The following is a 20,477-nucleotide window of genomic DNA, read 5'->3' on the forward strand; positions in this document are numbered from 1 at the left end:
AGGGGAGTTTCGACCCAGAGCTCTCAGTGGTATTGTCAATTTCTGGGGGTTTCTACATCTTGTGAATCGAGGTCTCGTACTATGCAGCTGGGCCTTGTCACTTAATGGTCATGAGAAACTGGGCTGGCCACATGTCATTGGCAAGCTGCATCCCTACTGTGGTGATCAAATGACATAGCGTGTAGATGTACACCCTACTCTCTGTTTGCAGTAATGTGTTTTTATCATTATCCTTTGAAACATGTAGGACACATGTTCGCCCTTCACGAACATATGACCACATCTTTGTAAAAGATGTCTTTTTTTTTAATACTTTATAACAAGTAAATCTGTTTTTATTTGGAAGTAAGAGTTTCCTCTTTATAATTATCAGCATGGTTGCCTTGATTTCCTTGAGGATAGACAAAATTTAATTTAAATGCCCTGAAAATAGACATATGAATGACTTGATCCTCTCTTCAGCCAGTGCTGGCCTGATGCCGGGGTGAAGTCAGTGGCTGCCTGTGTGAAAGGGGCCGAGGAGTGTTCTAAAGGTCTAGTCCATATTCCCACGGTAACACTCTTGTCTCTATGACAACGAGTATTTCCCCCATGTCTGAAACCTGCCTGGCTCATCCCACCTTCATTTCTTATATCCCAAAGATGAAAGTGTTGTCTACAGTTGACCACTAATAACATGCTCACTGCCAAGGGTGTAGGATGGAACTGGATTTGAATGCAGGGCCATGTTTCTCCTCTCACTCCTTTCTCAGTTAATAAAGCAGTGAAAGTATAGTAGCGCTTGGCTTAAAAGTCAGCTGTGCCTCTTCTCGTGTGTCTTTACTCGTCACGGCCCCAGGAGACCATCTCAAAGTCTAGGGACAGCAACCATGTGTTCTGTGTAAGGTTCTTCCCAACCCATACAAGCCGTGTTCAGAGACTCTTTTATGCCTCCTTGCAAACATGCTCTCCAGTGTGGTGATATTTCATTTGTTTTTTAATAAATAAAGCTTGCCTGAAGTTCAGAGAGTTAAACAGCCACACTGATCAGCCTTACAGACCAGGCAGTGGGGACACACAGCTTTAATCCCAGTAGCCACACTAGTTGTCATAGAAACAGGGCAGTAGTGGTGCATGCCTTTAATCCCAGCCCTAGAGAGGAATATAAAACGGGAGGAGACAGCTCTCACGCACAGTCTCATTCTGAGATTCCTGGAGGCAGGATCACTGTTTCAGACTGAGGTAGAGGTAAGAGAGGCAGGATTGCCATTTCAGACTGAGGTAGAAGAAAGAGCCAGTCGCTGGCTGTTTCGCCTTTCTGACTTTCAGGTTGAAGCGCCCGATTTCTGTCTCTGAGTTCTTGTTAATTGTGCTACATTCCAGCCCTTAATCCACATCCCCACTGCTCATTGGTGGAACCTACTTGTCACTCAACTTATGTCTCTCCAGGTAGATGAGATAGCTGTGTTGTTGAAGTACTAAGAAGGACTTGAAGCAAGGTCCTTAATGATTTTTTTTCAACAGCAATGGGAGGCATTGTTAGATAATAGTGTCATTAATATTTTTATAAGTTAATTAAATGTAATTTAACACTTATATAAATCAGTGGCTTTGAAGTAGTATGGGAAGGCATTTATAAGGTGGCTGCTGTGGTCACTCCTAGAGAGCCTAGAAATTAAATGAAATGTTTGATAAACCCAGCTAATAGCAATGCAGGCAAGTTGTTGTTAATTTCTCTCTGTTGCTCAGGGGATTATCATCACCTTTATTTACTTAGTTAGTTATTTGTTTGCAGGCAAACACCATGCATTTCTGAGTCAAATGGCATGCTAGAGAAGGTTAATCAAACGAAACTTTCCTACAAAGCATTTCAAAGTGAAAACACAAATAAAAGCTGATTAGTCTTGCTCCATTTGGCCAGGTATCAAGGAAGAGTTGATACCCAAAGTATTATTGCTCAGCAAGGCTGTCACCACGCACCTATGCCTGTACAGACTCTGGTAGATGCCAAGAGAGTCAGGTTCAAAAATCAGAACCAACATTTGTGTCTAGCTCTTTCCAGTACCCCTCCCTCCCATTCCGTTACTTTTACTCATCTCATTTGATGGCTAAAAATCCACACAGTGCATTTTAATTACTCCCCAAATTTAGTAAGGCTGAGATTTCCAGGGGCAAAGCAACCTTGAGAATTCTGCAAACGCCTGAACTGTGCAGAGGAGGAAGGGCTGCCCTATAGTAAGAACCAGGTTGCAATTCTTTTTCTTTGTGAGAAAAACAACTATTAGAGACACGAGAGGATTTCCAGTTGATATCTTAGCTTCCAGAATCCCAATGTAAGTGTCCGTTTAATAGAAATTACAGATGAATAGAAACCAAAGCAGTATTGTGCACTTTGGAGAGCATTTCCATGGCAAGGGAATATTTTCTAACCAAAGAATTGTATTAAATCTTTGCACTAAAGACAATAAGCTGCCGTTCCCTTCCTGTGGCATGCAGCCCATTGCCGGGAATTTTCTAGAGAGAAATGAACACGTATTGACCCTCTGCAGCACACCAGACATAGCTCGTGGAATTTCATATTCTTTGGCTCATTTCATATTTATAGCCACCCAGTGAAATTAGACTATTGTTATTCTCATTTTAGACACGAGTACTGAGTCACAGAGAGGTTAAAGTCGGTTGCTCAAAGTGTGCAGATCCAAATGCATGTGGACAATTTACGCTCTCCTGTCTATCACTAGGGAAAACTGGGACACAGTCCTCTGAGTTGTGCCTAGCATGGAACATTTCACAGTCTACACCTTTCTAATGGGAATGGAAGTGGTGTGTAGCTCCTGACTGTAGAATTCTGACACTGTGAACTTGACCTGAGAGTGAGACCTAGGAAGTCATATTGGACCCTCAATTCCTAGAATAACATAGACTTGGACTTTTCAGAGCCAGAGGGCCTGACTTTTCATCTCTGTCCCTCTGCTTTGCCAGTTTTATATTGCTTTCTGGCCAGAAGAGCTTAAGAGCAATTGAATAGGTATATGATTGGCACTCAGAGCTGTACCTAAAATCCCTCGAGTCTATGGCTCCAGTATCAGAAACAGCGGGACTTCAGGTGGTTAGCCTGCTCTTAAAGCATTCTTTATACAGTTAGCCAGTGAACGCACATGAGTATGTGCTCACACACACACAGAAAGAGAGAGAGAGGGGGGAGAAGAAACAGAGAGACAGAGACAGAGAGAAGAAGGGAGGGATGGAGGGAGGGAGAGAGAGAGAAGAGAGAGATAGAGACAGAGACAGAGAGAGGGAGGGAGGGAGGGTGGGAGAGAGACAGAGAGAGAGAGAGAGAGAGAGAGAGAGAGAGAGAGAGAGAGAGAGATTGCTCATGATAGAAAGGAGAGTCTAGGCAACCAACTTTTTGGTAGCTTAGAAGAAATGAGTTCTGGGATAGACTGTTTTCCTATTCTTCTGGGGACCCTGAGTTCAGAGCCCAGACTGCACACTCTTCACCACAGGAACCAAACAGGGTCAGTCTCCATCAGCAAACTTGCTCTTACAGCGCTCGGCTATATGCTATGCTGTACTGTTAAAGATGTTCTGAGACCAAGGGGTAGGTCTGTCTGCTCTTTCACTGTGTGATACAGCCTCAGTTTTCCTACCTAGAAAAGATCAATCAAACTGACAGGATTTGTGAAAAAGAATCTACTGAATGATAGCTCTGATTTTGACTGATCCCAGCAAGAAGAAAGCAAAGTGTTTAAGGGAATCTTGCCCAAAGAAAAATGTGGGCAGTACAGTACCACAAATGCCAAGTCTACTTGGTCTCAGCATTTCAAACCACACCCTATGAACAGAGAGAAGTGCATTGTCACACCTAACAGAGCCTGGTAGGAAACTCTTTTCCCAGTCCAATTCTCCCCGGGGATAGGGAGAACTCAAAGAGCCCCAGCTGTACATGAAGCAATTTCATTTTCTCAGCCCCACCTCTACAGGTGCTGGGATCATTAGCAAACAGCCCCAAGTGACGTGGGTGGAAAAGAACAGAAACCCGAAGCGATTATATACACGGTGAAAATGAATTCCCTTATCTGCCTGTGAGAGAGATGCTAAGTTCCTCTAACATGATTACAAAACAACAAAGCACTTTGCTGTGTGATTACTTCACAATTGGGCTGATTCTGTTTTATCTTTTTTTCTGGATTCAGCACTCCATTTGAACTTGAGGAAAGGTGTCTTTCTAGAAGGGAATGGATACTATTGATCACCTGCGACCCCTCTTGACTCCTAAAGCCAAGGGGTACATTCAAGGGCTGGAAAAATCAAGATCCTAAGCATCGAGTTGCTTCAATGACTTTTAAGGCTTCTTCCTGTAATTCAGACGGCATAATTAAGTTAATAATCCCAGCCAACAACTCTTTGTTTTTTCTCAAGGCTCGCTTTGTCCCCAAAGTGGTAAGCAACAGATGGCACCTGCACACTGAGTGCTAGTGGTGACCCTAAAACAATTCTACAATGGTCAAGAAAGTCAAATAGCAAAAGAGAAAGCAGTCTTAGGATGGGAACAGCATCTGTGCAGCATGAAACACCTGCAAATACTACACAAGAGAGAGAAACTAAGTGGGGGCATTTTCTGCAGTGTATATTGTTTCCCCATGCCAAGAAATATTTCAAAACGTTTATCACTTTACAACAGAAATCCTCCAGGCTCTCTTGTGAGAAAGCTTTTATGTTAAAAGTGTGTAGGGCTTAATGGTTTAAAAGTGCTGGGAAGTTTATTAATTGAAAGTATAACTGACTGCATTATTATTTTGAATTTTGATTTTTTGCAAAGCACAATTTCTGAGGTCCTAATCAATTCTTGGCAATGAGTCATCCTGGTACATGATTTTAGAGTAAAATCTGCTTAGTAGCCACAATTAAATCCGTAATTTGTCAATTCCTTAATTTTTCAATTGCTTTAATCTGATGTGTCTGGAACAAAAATAGTTGTACAGGGGACAACTATTCAGATTTCCCCTAATGAACTAAAAACTTACATTTCATTATAAGTGCTCTCTGAAAGTAGAGTGGCCTCACCCAAGAGAGAATTGTGAGCACTGTAACGCACAAGTGGAGTACCTAGAGAAGATCATAGGTGATGTAACGCACATCTGGAGTACCTAGAGAAGATCATAGGTGATGTAACGCACATCTGGAGTACCTAGAGATGGTTGTGGGCTGTGTAGTGCACATCTGCAGTACATGGAGATGACCATGGGTGGTGAAATGCACATTTAGAATTCCATCTTCTTAGAAGACTCAGTAAGGAAAGTGAAATGAGTCTAGAGTTCAGGGCCAGCCTGGGGAATGCGAGAGAGAGAGAGAGAGAGAGAGAGAGAGAGAGAGAGAGAATGGAAGAAATCACCCTGCTTATCATTCATTATGTCGATGGAAAGTTGTTATCTCTTCTCTGTAGAAACAGCTCAGCACTTGGGAAAAAGGTCTCAACATGCAGCTATAACTGCAACCCTAAGTTGTTTTATTCCTTTATTCCTTATCTTCAACATCCCAGCTATGACTCTAGTTGCATATATATATATATATATATATATATATATATATATATATATATATCTTTCCATACTGTTTAGAGAAACTCTCTGGTTCATATCATGAAACCACATTTCTTGGCATTGAGACTAAAATATTGGGATTTATGCATCGTTGCTTGAAATAGTGCTTGAAACAAGTTACTTTCAGAATCTTCTCTGTATACATATTGGTTTGCACACCATGACCTGATAAAAATCTCTGGATTGAGTGTGAGGAATGGAGGGGAGGTAAGGTGTGGTGGTGATGTAAACTTCTGCTTTGGAGGTATTAGCAAGATTCAGATTGCATATTTTAACAAGTCTAAACAAATGCCCTTGCTAGAAAACAGTTAGTCAGATAGAAATTATTCCTCGGATCTGTGGGTCTCAAGGGTCTGCCTCACTTGTTACTCCACTCTCTACAAAGCGCCTTTGCTAATTTCATTATAAATCTAACAGGGAGATGATTGTACACGAATCTGATCTCCCTGGTAAAGATCTGTGACTAACTGTAGGAATCATGGCCAGTAGGTTTCTATGCTTGTTCTCATCAGCACACCATCCTCTCAAATGTGCCAGGAAAACAGTAGGGAGGGGAAAGTGTGAACTTGGCTAAGTACCACTTGCCACATCTCTCTTGTGTCAAAGTTTCCCAGAGTCTGAGATAGTAAGATTTAGGGATACATATGCCAGCTGTTTGTCAATAAAAGGTTGACGATGTCACAACAGACTCATGATAAATTGCCTGTTTTTTTTTTTCTTGACCCAGAAAGGTTCACGTGTGCTGGTACATCTTGGTTATCTTAGTACAACTATAACCACCTAGGAAGAGGGAACGTCAATTGAAGAACTCGCTTCCAACAGATTGGCCTATGGGCAAGCTTATGCGCATTTTCATGATTAATGATTGAGGTGGGAGGGCTCTGCCCACTGCGAAAAGTGCCACACCTAGGCAGGTGACCCTGGATTGTATAAGAAAGCTGGTTGAGCAAGGCATGAGGAGCAAACTAGTAAACAGTGTTTCTTATGGCCTCTGCTTCAACTTCTGCTCCAGGTTTCTTTCTGTTTTTGCTCTTCTGCAAGATGATGGAGTGTAGGCTGTACATTGAAATACATCCTTTCTTCTCCAGGTTGCTTTTTGGTCACGGTGTTTATAACATCAACAGAAAGCAAAATAGAATACCATGGGAACCATATTGGCTGAGTTTGATTTGAATTTGAACTTCCAAATCATCAGAAATGGAAATGCCTGGTGCCTAGGAATACATCCCTGAGGGACCCAAGACTGATTCTGAAACTCTAGTATGAGAAGGAAGGCTGACACAGGGCCAGCCAGTCAAGCATTGATGAAGTCAAAATTCAGGGTATGCCCAAGAATGAATAGACGAACTAGATGCCTCTTTATTTAGTTCATATGTCACATGTCAAAGTTGACATTAGATTCTGTTTGCTCTAACTCAATTCCATAAAGGCTTATGTAAACTGATGTCGATTTCCTGAATCACTGCATCACTTTGCATTGGAGAACAACAAGCTCATAATCTTATCACTGGGAAGTATATGGTGTAGTAGTGCTGTCAAGTACAGAGATATTGCTGCTGGGCTACTAATTTCCAAGCTTGCCAAAACCTAGAATTCCCCCTTTCCTCTTCTCTTCTCCTCTGGGTAGCCATAATTTCTTTGTTTCCATGAATTTGACTATTTTGGGAACCACATGTAAATAATATTATTATGGAGCACATTATCTTTGGGGCTTGTTCATACTGAAACGGGTTAGAATTTCCTTCACTTTTAAGGAATAAAATTCTATGGCATGAATAGGTTCTATGTTTTCTTTTAATATTTTATTGTGTGTATGTCTTAATGTCTATATATATGTGGAGTATATATATATATGTGTGTGTGTGTGTGTGTGTGTGTGTGTGTGTGTGTGTGCATGTGTGCTGAGAGGTGTGCATGCTACATGCATGGATATAAGAGGATAATTTTGTGTAGCTGGTTCTCTCCTTCCACTTCTATGTGGGTCCTAAGGATCAAACTCAGGTCATCAGGCTTATAAACAACCTTTGTACATTGAGCCATCTGGCACTAGGTCCCATCTTGTTTATCCATTGATTCATCTAAGCACATGGTTTGATCTCACTTCCTACACTGTACAGCAGATATTTATATATATATATTTTTTAATTTTTTGAGATTATTATATAATTGTGATATTTCTTCCTTCTTTTTCCTCCCTCCACACTATTAATGGCCTATATCTCATTAATTTTTCCCATATATGTGCAAATGTACGTGTATATAGATGTGCATGTGTATATGTATATATATATGTATATGTTCCTAAATATAACCTGCTCAATCTGTATAATGTTAGTTGTATATGTTTTCAGAGCTGACCATTTGGTGTCAAATTGTGTGTGCTCTTCCCTGGAGAAGATTATTCCCTTCATCTGATGAATAGTGTAGATATGTTTTTTCCCTTTCTGTTGCTTGACTCTTCAGTGGGTTAACTATTTTCTTTGCTATGAAGATATTTGTTAATTTGACTTAATCCTATTTTCAGTAGCTGAACTATAGCTTGATGACTAAGGCTAGACCCTTTATAAAGAAGAGAGGCTTATTCAGCTCGGTTCTGAAGGTTGAGGGTATGACACTACATCCACAGGTTCAGTTCTGGTGAGAAGTTCCCGGTGGATGGTGTCATAAGGGTGGGAATTTGTGTTAGAAGGAGCAATGGCATCACTAGACAGGAAGTCAAAGAGGAGTGTGCAGGCTTGTTGCTTTAGGACAACCTTCTCACAAGGCTTAATTTACTGTCTTAAGAGAACTATGCCAACCCTTTTGAGGAATGTGCTACCACTAAGATAAGAGCCCCTTTAAAGATTCCCCCATCTCAAGGTTTTTATGTGGATGTAGTTACCCACCTTGGTGCGCCAATCATCTTCCAACATTGCACATGCAGGACTGTGTCTCAACTGCACAGATTCTGTGGTTTGGAACAATTCACACCCAAACTGTAACAAATGCTCTTTGCCTGGTTTTACTTTCATCTCAATTATATCTTATATCAGTAGCTTGGAATGTTTCTCTTACGTTTTATCTAGCAGTTTAATAGTGATTGTTACATCACAGATTTATGAATTAGCTTTTCCTTGCAAGTCTGACCTAGAGCCTGCCCCAGTCTTAATAAGGAACAGCTGCAGGCTGTCATTGATCAAGTACTTTCCCCAATCTTAAGAAGGAATGGCTTTAGGCTGCCATTGTGCTTGATACTTGTTTTATTCGGGAACATAAAACCTAATGACAGGGGAAGGCTAGGGTCATCGTGAAGCCATAATCAATGCACTAGGCTAGAAGATTGGTAAAATGTTCTAATCATTCAGAGGCGGTTAGAAAGACATAGGAGGTCCCTATAAGGCAAACCATTCAGTGGTAATCTTCCTCTCAGCTACTGTTTCAAAATAGAAATGACAAGATTTTCCCCTCTTCTATCCTCTACCCACATACTGGGGAGGCCTAAAAAAAAAATAGGCTCAGGTTTCTCTCCAAGTCAGCTTCAACTCAAGTTGGATGGGATATTAATCTGCAAATTGTAGGCTTCCTGGTTAGTCTTGGGGAGGCAGACTAGAGGGGAATCTGTGGGGAAGATCCAGATACTGGCCACAACAGCTGCAGGAGTTCCTCTATGAATAGCAGCATGCTTGCACACCTGAGAACAGGGAGGCAGCCAGGAGGGCTTCTCAGAATGTAGGACCAACCCACTAATTTGCATATGGGACATTCCCGTGGGAACGGGGTCCAAGTAATGTGTGTGGCCAATTTCAGCTTTAGACAGAAAAAGATTACAGAAAAAGGAATGGCTGGTTTTAGAAGTCATAACTTCAGGAGTTAAACTCCTTAGTGTAAAGATGAAGACAGTCTTGAATACCAACCCGCACTAAGTCACAAGGAATTCCAGCGCCTCTCCCCTCCCTTTGAGCAATGCGCCTCTGTCTTTGGATTCTCAGTTGCCACCCACAACTCCTTCCTGGATCACAGTAGCTAAAGGAAGTCCCTATGTCTGTCATCATACTCACTGCCTTGCTCAGAGCCATGCTGGTGACTTCCACAAGCTTCAAAGAGACCTACCATGAGAATTCTAAGTACTTCCCTTAACTCTGGCAGCAACAGAGAGATCTAAGACAAGTGTGTCTCTCGTTTTTTTTTTTTTTTTTTTTTTTTTTTTTTTTTTTTTTTAGAGTGCCAAATGGAAATTCAGAAAGCACCTTGGGGTTTCTAAATGGATGAGCAAACTCATGCGGATTAAACTCTTTGTGCTTCCAACTCAAAGGGAGGTTGAAAGCAGTCACTTGAAGAATCTTTTAAGACACTCTCCTTTTAAAAGCTTTACGATGATGACTGATTTTTCTTACTTAAAAAGTAACCCAAGAGCTGGCTGAGAAGTCCCAGGGTTATAATCCTAGCTTTTGGGAAGCAGAGGTAGGAGGATGGAGAGTTTAAGGTCACCTCAGCTACATAGAAAGTTTAAGGTCTGGCTTGATATATAAGGATTCTCCCTCAAAAGATATAGATATAGAGAATAAAAACAAAAACATAATTCCTACCAAGAAATTATAAGATTATTAGTAATAAGAGTCCGAAAGTATTTTGCATATTTAAATGTTTGTATGAATACTTGCATATATAGATGCATATGTGTGAGTACATGTGTGTGTGTGTATATATAAGTTCATTTAAGTGCTTGTGCATGTACATTAATTGAACCTAAAGCCACAGGCCTGCTAGGTGAGTTCTCTACTGCTGGGCTACAATTATAGACACATGCAAATTAATTTTAAATATGTATACAGGGACATAGCTCAGTTGGTGGAGTGCTTGCCTGGCATTCATGAGGTTCTGGCATCAATCCTTAGGACTGGTGGGGGGAAAGGCATTTGGAAAAAATATAGAACAGGTCTGAAATAACGAAGTAAAAAGAAATTGAGAAAGAATCGACAAGGTTATTCAACCTATGGGCCCTCTGCAATCTGGAATTCCTTTGCCCTCTTTATTACCAAAAGGATGGCCTCTCATAGTTATTGATTTAAAGGATTGTTTTTTCACTATACCTTTGCAAAAAGAAGATACAGAAAAATTTGCCTTCACAGTGCCTACTTATAACAATTCTCAACCTTCGAGGAGGTACCACTGGACCGTCCTCCGCCAGGGTATGTTAAATAGCTCCTCCCTGTGCCAATATTTTGTGAACCAACCATTGCAAATAATATGCAAGAAATTTCCCAAATCTATAGTATACCATTACATGGACAACATTTTGTTATCCGATTCAAACATGGATACCTTGAACAGACTGTTTGAAGAAATAAAGATACTTTTACCTAAATGGGGATTGCAAATCGCTCCTGAAAAGATTCAGAAGGGAGATTCTGTTAATTATTTAGGTTATAAAATAGGTTTGCAGCCGGGCGGTGGTGGCGCACGCCTTTAATCCCAGCACTCGGGAGGCAGAGGCAGGCGGATCTCTGTGAGTTCGAGACCAGCCTGGTCTACAGAGCTAGTTCCAGGACAGGCTCCAAAGCCGCAGAGAAACCCTGTCTCGAAAAAAACAAAAAAAAAAATAATAAAATAGGTTTGCAAAAAATTAAGACACAAAAAGCACAAATTAGGAGAGATCGCCTACGGACTCTTAATGACTTTCAAAGACTGTTAGGAGACATTTCCAGTCTATGACCAGCTATTGGAATAACACCCGATCTAATAATTCATTTGAACAAAACCTTGGATGGTGATAAAGATTTAAACAGTCCCAGAGAATTAACAGCTGAAGCAGAAAAGGAACTGACAATGATTGAGGAAAAATTACAACAGGCACATATGGACAGGGTGAATCCAGAGCTCGATTGTTGGATACAGCCGTCAAAGCCACGGCTTTAATCCTACTGATATTACTTGGTACATTAAAGACTCATGTGGTCAGAAAAAGAGAGATATACAGTAAAGAGAGATTCAAAGATAAAGAAAATTTCTAAATGGTTTACAGTGTGTTAAAAATATATGCAGACTAAAAGTTAAAATTCTTAAAGTAAAAAAAAAAAGGAAGAGAGCTGTTGTGTGTGGTAGTACACACCTTTAATCCCAACACTTGAAAGGCAGAGGGAGATTGACCTCTGTGACTTCAAGGTGTGGTAGCACATGCCTTTAATCCCAGTTCCTAGAAGGCAGAGACAAACAGTTCTCTGTGAGTTCAAGGTGTCATAGTGTACACCTTTAATCCCACAGCCTGGGAGGCAGAGCCGGGCAGATCTCTGATAGTTCAAGGACAGCCTGGTCTACAGAGTTACTTCAGGTCAAAGATACAGAGAACCTGTCTCAAAAAGCAAAGAGTTAAAAGTAAAAATAAACAAAATAAAGGTTAAAACAAAGCTGCACAAAGATGGAAAATACACAGAGAATTTTGATACTGTATGCTATTATGCTCTCTTTAAATTATTTAAATGCTGAGGAAGGAGCAACAGATGCTAAAAGATATTTATTTATAAATGCTGCTTAACTAATCCAACATAGATATTTTGATGCCTTGACTTTGAAATTTGGATCTAAGGACATGATGCTTTGGAAAGGAGTTTCTTATTTTGTTTTCACAGAGGATGAGACCCTGTTCATTTCTTCTATTCCGATTTGGTATGATGGACCACACCCTCCTGAAGGGTTGGTGTGAACACCTTCAGAAAATTGCTTCGCTCAACTGCCAACTGAGATGAAACTAGCACACAGGTTATACCATGAAAGACCTAATTAACGATGCCCCCATTCAGCAGGAAGCAGTTTGGAGAGAAATAACTGTGCCCATATTCCCAAAAAATGTTTATAAATGTTCTTCTACATTTAAAGGGGGATATGATATAGGTATGAATAATTTGCATTAGTATAGATTTTGCTTTATTGATAGAGATTTAAGGTCAATTTTGTTATATGTATATGTATTTCTGATATTGATTAAGGTATTGTGATTGTGTAGTTCATTATTAAAAATGTAATGTATAATTAGAAATATAGATTGTTGATAATCATAATAGTCAAGTTTGTAGTCATGTTAGTTAAGATTTTCTAGATGTGCATAGATATATTTTAGATAGACATTCTTCATGTCTTTCAAAGATTACAGAATAGGACATTTAATGTTTTAATAGCTTAGGACTTTTCATGACAATGAGACACTCTGCTCCTGGCAGCACCAATCTACTTCAAGAGGAATGGGCATCGAAGAGGCACCTTTTGGAGTTTGATAGCCATTTGGGCAAGAAACTGCTCTTGCCTGGACTATTGCATAAACTGGACACAGAGAACCCGCAGAGAGAGGACTACTGAACTCGCCTAAGGTGAGATGATCTTTCGGGGTTCCTGATTCATGAAAGAGTCTGCGAGACATTCTGCAGGACACAACAGATAGTGACTGAACTGACTTTGAATTTTCCTGCTTTATGGAAATGTCTGCTGAATACCATGGGCCTGAAGGCTGAAGATGGATGCTCCAACGGTACAGAGGAACTTTGGGTGACTGTCCAGGCAGCGAGATGTCTCTGTCATTTCTAGAGTTTTAAAAGTTGCTTTTTTCTTGTTTGCTTAGGTAATATTGTATCTTTCTGGAGTCTTTGATGGAGTTAAGAATAGTTAGTTATAGTTATAGTTTTCCTTAGTTATGATAAAGATTATTGTAACTTTTACTTGATAACTGTTTCGTTATATGTAATTTTGCTATGTTAAAGTTAAAGCTTTTTTTTTTGTTTAAACTGAAAAAGGGGAAATGATGGAGGAAGGTCATTGGTTAAATAAAAAGAAACTGCTTGGCCCTCATTGGTTAGAAGATAGGTGGGAGGAGTAAACAGAACAGAACGCTGGGAGGAAGAGGAAGTGAGCTCAGACTCCACAGCTCTCCTCTCGGGAGCAGACGCCTCAGGGAGACGCCATGCTCCCAGCTCCCAGGCTCTGACCCAGGATGGACATAGGCTAGAATCTTCCCGGTAAGCGCACCTAGGGGCACTACACAGATGATTAGAAATGGGCCAAGCAGTGATTAAATGAATACAGTTTGTGTGTTGTTATTTCGGGCATAAGCTAGCCAGGCAGCCAGGGTGCTGGGGACGCAGCCCCGCCGCCCGTATTACTACAATAGTTTAATGCAATATAATAGAAAACATGCGAATGGGTCTAAATAGTACAAAAGTTAATCAAAATGAATTAAGCAGAATGGGTAAAGTCTTGTGATGGAAAGAGAAACAACGAGCAGAGGGGTCTGGAAGAAACCCAGGGGGCCTCCAGTCAAAAGAGTGAGGCTGTGGAGCCAGACAGGAGCCTTATGGAAAGCAGTAAGAGGGAACTGAAATAATTTATGCATGCAATCAATATGATAGTATTTATAATTTAATAAGTACAGCAGCTATCATTTATCCAGCATATACTATATTCTAGGCATCATTATGGATGTTTGTCATGTATCTTCTCATTCACACATACAACACCCCATGGGAAATATACTATTGATAGTCTCACACATACAAGTAAATAGACATGTAGTTGTCATGCAGAGGGTTAACTGGGTGTGCAAACTTTACTGGACTATAGTGTCCAGTTGTTTGGCCAAATACTAGCTTGGATGATGATGATGTAAATGTACCTGTGGATATGACTAACATTTACAATCAGTCGACTTTAAGTAAAGAAGATTATAATGTGGGAGGGCCCCAAGCAATCATGTGAGGCCCTCACAAGAGAAGATATGAATTTCTTGAAGAAAAAGCAGCCATGCCTCTAGACACCACCATAAAAAGCCTGTCTGAGCTTCCAGCTCACTACTTCAAACTGAAGACTTAGAACTCAAAAGCTACAACATCAACTGTTCCTCAAATTTCCAGTCTGCCAGCTGGCACAACAGACCTGCACATTCCAACTGTAACAGGTCCCAGCATTGCGTGAGTCAATCAATTCATCATTCTCATTCTCTCTCTCCTCTCTCTCTCTCTCTCTCTCTCTCTCTCTCTCTCTCTCTCCTCCCTCCCTTCTATCATATTGATGTTCATACAAACCCTGAAAGTCTCAGTGAATAGATTCAAGCAAGCCAAGGCAGAATGGAACCACAGTAAAAAGGAAATGGATTCAGAAACAGATTTAAAAGAGGGAGGCAGAGGGGTAGGAGGTATGAAAGATGAGTCCTAGTTCTCACTTATGTAAGTGGGAGAATTACAATGGTACTCAGTCAGTTGAGAAGCCTGTAAGATAATAATGTTTTTGTGTGTGGTGGGATGGCATTGATATCATAAAGCTAGAACTGTGAGATGAAGAATATTAAGTTGACTTAAGATTTGAGATTTCCATAAGAACATAATTAGGAATCTAACTTGATGAATATGCTATTCCATTAAGGAGGTCTGCGATGGACAATATAACTTAGAAAGTCATCGACAAAGAATGGCATTAAGACATTATATTGGTGAGTTTGCCAATGGGGATGTAGAATAAAAGATGGAAAAGGCAGAGGACTGAGCGTTGAAGAACTCAAACGTTGGTGAAGGAGAAAAGGAGGATGAAGCTCAAGAATAAATGGACAGAAGGGTGAAGGAAGGTAGAAGGCTATCGAGAAGGTGTTAGGATGAACTCAAAGCAGGAGACTGCTTCTAGAAGGAGACTATGGTAGCGCCTGACATTGAGAGCTCAAAGGTAATGCAATCTAAAGCATTCATAGAGTTCGATGGAGGAGATGCTCTGGTATCTGGGAGCTGAGTGGGTTAAGAGAAACGGTGCATTGAAAAGTGAACGGGACACAGATATGAAAGCAGAGGATCTCTGGAAGATGCGCACCTTCAGGAAGGTTGTCTCTAAGTGCCGACTGTGAAGCCGAGGGAGAGGGCTTTGAGAGGGATTCTCATTTACTGTACTTTGGACATTTTGTTTACTGTACATTTGGGAATATATTGCCAACTAAAATTCTTAAATTCTAAAAATGGGAACCACTGTCTGTACAACTTGTTGAGTGCGTAGATGAGAAAAGAGCTTGAAAAAACAGAGACTATAAATATTTTTCATGCTGCATACATGAAAGTAACAATTGTTAAGGGGGCAGAGAGAGTGGCATCCTAGATGGTACTGGGGGCATAGATAGCCCATGGAATTAGGTGGCAGCCCTGTATCTTCCACTGGTTGCAAACTGGGAGACTATTCTAGTGGAAGGTAAAGCCAAGGGATGGTTAACAAACAGGTCAGAGCCAGGTGAGAGAGCCCCAGCCATCTTTAGTAGCTTACAACGTGGCAGAAGACCTATGAAGAGTAAAGCTTAACCCGGAGCTCCAAGGACTAAAGCCTTAATGAGGTTCTCTAGTGTTGGTTACTCAGGATAAAACACTAGGGCATGGTGATATAGGGTCAGATGCCACTGAAGTGTGCGGCTCTCAAGACTCCTGTTTCTCCTGGGAACGTGCATGTGTGGCTAGGTTTTCCTTCTTATACCTATCTTTTCCCATTGTTGGAAGTTTCCCGTAGAAATATCTCTTTCATGAGTCTGAACAGGTGCCCCTCTCAGAAGTTAACACTACGTTCTTCTCAATCCATCATGATTAAAAGTAAAGGAATAGTTACATATACTCTTTGTGCCCCCAAAATCACAAAGATCGGAGTAACTAAACCAAATGCAAAAGCAAGTGCTAGCTGCAAAAGGATGGTAAGTTTTGGGTAAATTATACTGTCACTAGCTCGTGAAGGGCAAAGTCGAGGGGATGAACCCGGGATGCTCGCCATCTGGAGTTGGTTGCTATGCAAAACATTTTGCACACAAAGTAGTGATTCCTGACTTCAAGACATAGAGGAGGAAACACAAAACGAGGGTTCAGATGTAATTTCAACTGTTAAGTTTTGAGTGGTCATAAAACTGGTTTAATTTTTTATGACCATAAATATTTACAACCCTCAGCATATCCCAACCCATCTAGAACTGATTCCTGGAACACCAAGTTCTCTGGCACACCGGTGGGTAAACCTTGACATAGAGACACAGTGACATGGATATGTGGGCTCTCAGCAAAGCATTTCAGTTAGCCTGAGCTCTGCCATCTTGCTCAAATATTGACAGGAAGGATCAAGTTGAAAGGATGCAATTTAAATATAAGAGCAAGAAATGAACAGTTGGTAATCTAAGATTCCTGAGATGGCAGGAGAGGACTGGACTCAAAGGTAGGCGGATATTGTCTCAGAAGGCATCGGCACACCTGTCTGTGTGGTGACAGGAGGACAAATAGTCCCATCTGAAAACATTTCTCAGGAACACTTTCTGCTCCCTGATAAGTGTTCACAATTGTAAATCAGAAACCAACACAATAGAAATGATTTACTGCTGGAAAAACTCCCAGGATGCGATGGTAGCACAGGACCACATGAAAGGAGTTGGGCAGCTCCTAGACAACCACCAGACCTTCCATCAGTCTCTTACAACCCACCGTGGGAAACAGTCACTGAGGCAACCAGTGAGAGGAGCTTCCAAGGGCTCCCGTGGCCTCTACTGCCCAGCAAGTTGCAATTTACTGCTTCCTTAAAGAAGTCTCTGTGTTGCTCTCTCTGCATCTCCAATTTCCAACTCACAGCCTCAGGAATGGACACCAGCCAGGTCTTATTCTTTCCCCTTGGCTGTAAGCAAAGCTGGAAAGTGATAAGCTGGTTGTCTCATTGAGTGGTCTCTGCTTCCACTGAAGGCCTGCATAATGGAGACCTCCCTTTCACAGGCGAGTAGTTCAGAGTCTTAGGTAGTAAAAATGTCCAAGAGTTCTTTGGTTTCCCACAAAGCACCTGTGTGAGAATCAGTCAAGGTGACCCATCACGGCAGGTGTGCCTTTGGGCATCAATCATAGGGGGGTGTCTGAGAGAGGTTCTTGTTTTGTGGCGCTGAGGGTGCTGATGATGGAGCGTTGCTAGGCAAATGCCCTAACAGCAGAAATGCATGCCTAGTGAGGTTCCTTCCCCCCAAGTGCCCTTTCTCTAGGGAAAATCCTTTCCTGAGCCAAAATGCTCAGTTAAACAAGTGTTAGAATGTAGCTACATTTTAGCCCTCCCTTCCTCCCCCACCAGGAGCCCTTGACCAATTCTATGCCACGTCCCTGATGACTTCACCTGCATGATAAGGGACTTAGATACAATCATAAAACCACTTGTGAAGAAATGACAGATGCAGGCGGCTGCACTGATCTCAGACTCTCTAATCTATGAGGCTTTTTATTCTATTTTATAGTTAATCCTAAAGCCATAAACTATTGCCTGGTATCCAATTGGCAGATGTTATCAGCTAAACCGTTTTAAAACTCTTCTGCTGTTATTCTTTCGATAGGGATCCAAGTACGTGGCAGGCAGCATTAGGGAAGGATCAGAACAGAGAATAGTGGTCTACTTTTCACTCAAGATAAACAGGTCCTATTTAGGTCTTCTCAGTCTTAGGTCACAAGAGAATCTTGTTCAAAGTAAAGTTCCGCAGCCAGAAAATCCTGTCTTGAGTCACTCTGGGATCAGGAGGAGTCCTGGGAAAAGGCTTTGGTGAGAAGATGATAATTTGCCACTTCTCTGGTCACATGATATATCTCCCCATCTCTTCAGACGTCTAAACCCCCAGCACACACAAATCACCCAGACAGCAACATGATGGCCTTTACGTGTTGTAGAAGCATAGGGGTCTGTTAACAAACCTCACATGGTATTTACGTCCCTACAGGAGCAACGCCAATTCCATCTACAACCTGGAGTTCAGAGGCCATCTTAGAGAAGTTCTTGAGCAGAAATGAGCTATATTCGCCAGTTCTCTTGAGGCATCCCTAGACCAAAGTGGCCAAAAGCAGTGAGCAGTCAGCCCCTGGAAGCTGCGGGAAGTAAATGGGATGGTGGAACGGTGAACATAAAACTAAGTAGGATTCTAGGAGCAGAATAAGGCAGTTTACTTATGCTAACTTCGACTAAACTCAGAGTAGAATGGAGATGAGAATTTCTAATGTTTACATAGACATTTGTACTGTATTTGGGGTTTTGAATTGTTTGCTTGGTCTTTGTCTATTCTTGTATACTTCCATATGTGAGCGCCTGTGGGTACATGGAAGAGGTCAGGGTCAACCTCAGGTGTTATTACTCAGACGCTGTACGCTATTTGTTTTTTTATACAGGATTCTCACTAGCGTGGAGCACCCCTAGGCTAGGCTGCCGGCCAGCAGTCTACCTATCTCCTCTTTAGTGCTGGGAATTACAAGCATGTATCACCTCATGGGTGTGGCTTCTGGGGCTCAAATTCAAGTCCTCGAGCTTGCAAAGCAAGCACTTTATAAACTGGGCCATCTCCACAGTCCCAGGACTTTATTTTAATTATATATTACTTTTCTGACAGAACTAGAGCTACTAAAATTTATGTAACGGATGCTTCCCTTTCTTTCCAGAACGAATTGCATGTCTCTGGAGAGTTAGCAAGTGCAAACACTAATGAACTAAGTCATTTTGGTATATATTTTATATGCATTAATTCATGAGATCTTCACAACAAATAAACGTAATAGAGACTCTTAGTAGCATCCTTATTCTACAGTTAAAGAAAACAGGCCTGGAAAACTGGCTGTGAGACTCACAGAGGCCACACCCAACCAGTGGCAGAAAGCTAGCTCCAGGGTTTTCAGGTCAAAAAGCTAACTTTGGCCTGGGCTCTTAAGTGCTATGCCAGGCTGACATCATTAAGAAAGCAACCCAGACTTTCCAGGAAGCAGGGACAGAGGCTAGAAGAAGTGAGGTCAGGAGTTGGACAACCAAGGATGGGAAGTAAATGTGGCAAAAAACATGGAAAATGCAGACATGGAAAAAGACCCCGTAAATGGCAGATTTTATTCTCAAGCTCAGGAGAGGCTAAACTCTTCAGTATTACATCCCTTGTGCAATAGTTAATAAGCCTCAGAGTGAAAGGATGAGAAGGTGTTGCCATGTTAAAGTTCATGTGAAAAAACCAATTCTAGGAGGACTCAGCAATGATTCCTAGGCTCCAACTATGCAAAGAACCAGGTTCATGCTTAGGGACATCAAAGATAAGAGAAGAGAAGTCACACTGTATCTTAGCCATCGACACATGGAAAAGGAGAGTCAGCCTGACCTGCAAAAGAGTAGCTAAAATTGTTCTTTGATAGTGAAATTATGAAAGGTAAACCAATTTTAGAAATACATATAACTTCTAAGCAAAGCAGGGGTGAAACATCAAATAATTCAATGAGTTGGACTATCTTATCTCTTCTCATTACTGTCTATGATTTGACCTTTGGGTGATACTTTTATTAACATCAAACTCAGGTCTAGATGAGCCTCAGCAAAGGGGTTACAGAATTTCTAGGGAAGAGACTTCTGGAGAACAGTTGCTGCAGATAGAGGAATGCACGGGGCACTGGTCCAGGGATCTGTTTGCAGAGGAAGTGCACTCTTTCAATTAAGTGCAATCATGTTATTATTGGAGACAGTTTGGGGATGAGGAACTTTTACTTCCCAAGCTATCCTTGTTGCTACCCTGATTAGCAACCGCAGAAGGACATTTTTAGTTTCCTGACCACTGCTTTCAAATTGTTTCAAAGACGGCTAGCACAGCCTAAAGACAGCATACATCAGTCATATTTCCAGAGCAGCTGTCTCAAATAGTTTAGTTGTGCGGAATTTGCTTAAATGCACCTCAAAAATGGCATTGCGCAGAAGTAAACTGTCCATGGCCCATAACAAAAGTGGACAAGATTTACTCACTGAAGCACCTGTCGATGCCTGTTAGAACCTGATTCCTGTCTGAATCTCTGTAATGAGACTAATAGCTGAGGGTTGGAGAAATGGCTCAGTGGTGAAGAGCACTGGTTGTTCTTTCAGAGGACCTGGGTTCAATTCCCGGCACCCACATGGTGA

The 20,477-nt window shown here is 41.3% G+C and overlaps 1 protein-coding gene across 1 annotated transcript in view; it reads right to left on the minus strand.

Moving 5' to 3' along the window:
• LOC121443637 (coiled-coil domain-containing protein 192-like) overlaps nucleotides 1-20,477 on the minus strand; it is a 199,569-nt gene that overhangs the window by 74,024 nt on the left and 105,068 nt on the right.

The sequence above is a fragment of the Microtus oregoni genome, unplaced genomic scaffold (assembly GCF_018167655.1).
Source record: "Microtus oregoni isolate MIOR12 unplaced genomic scaffold, Mior012 000110F_ref0000174, whole genome shotgun sequence".
Lineage (NCBI taxonomy): Eukaryota > Metazoa > Chordata > Mammalia > Rodentia > Cricetidae > Microtus > Microtus oregoni.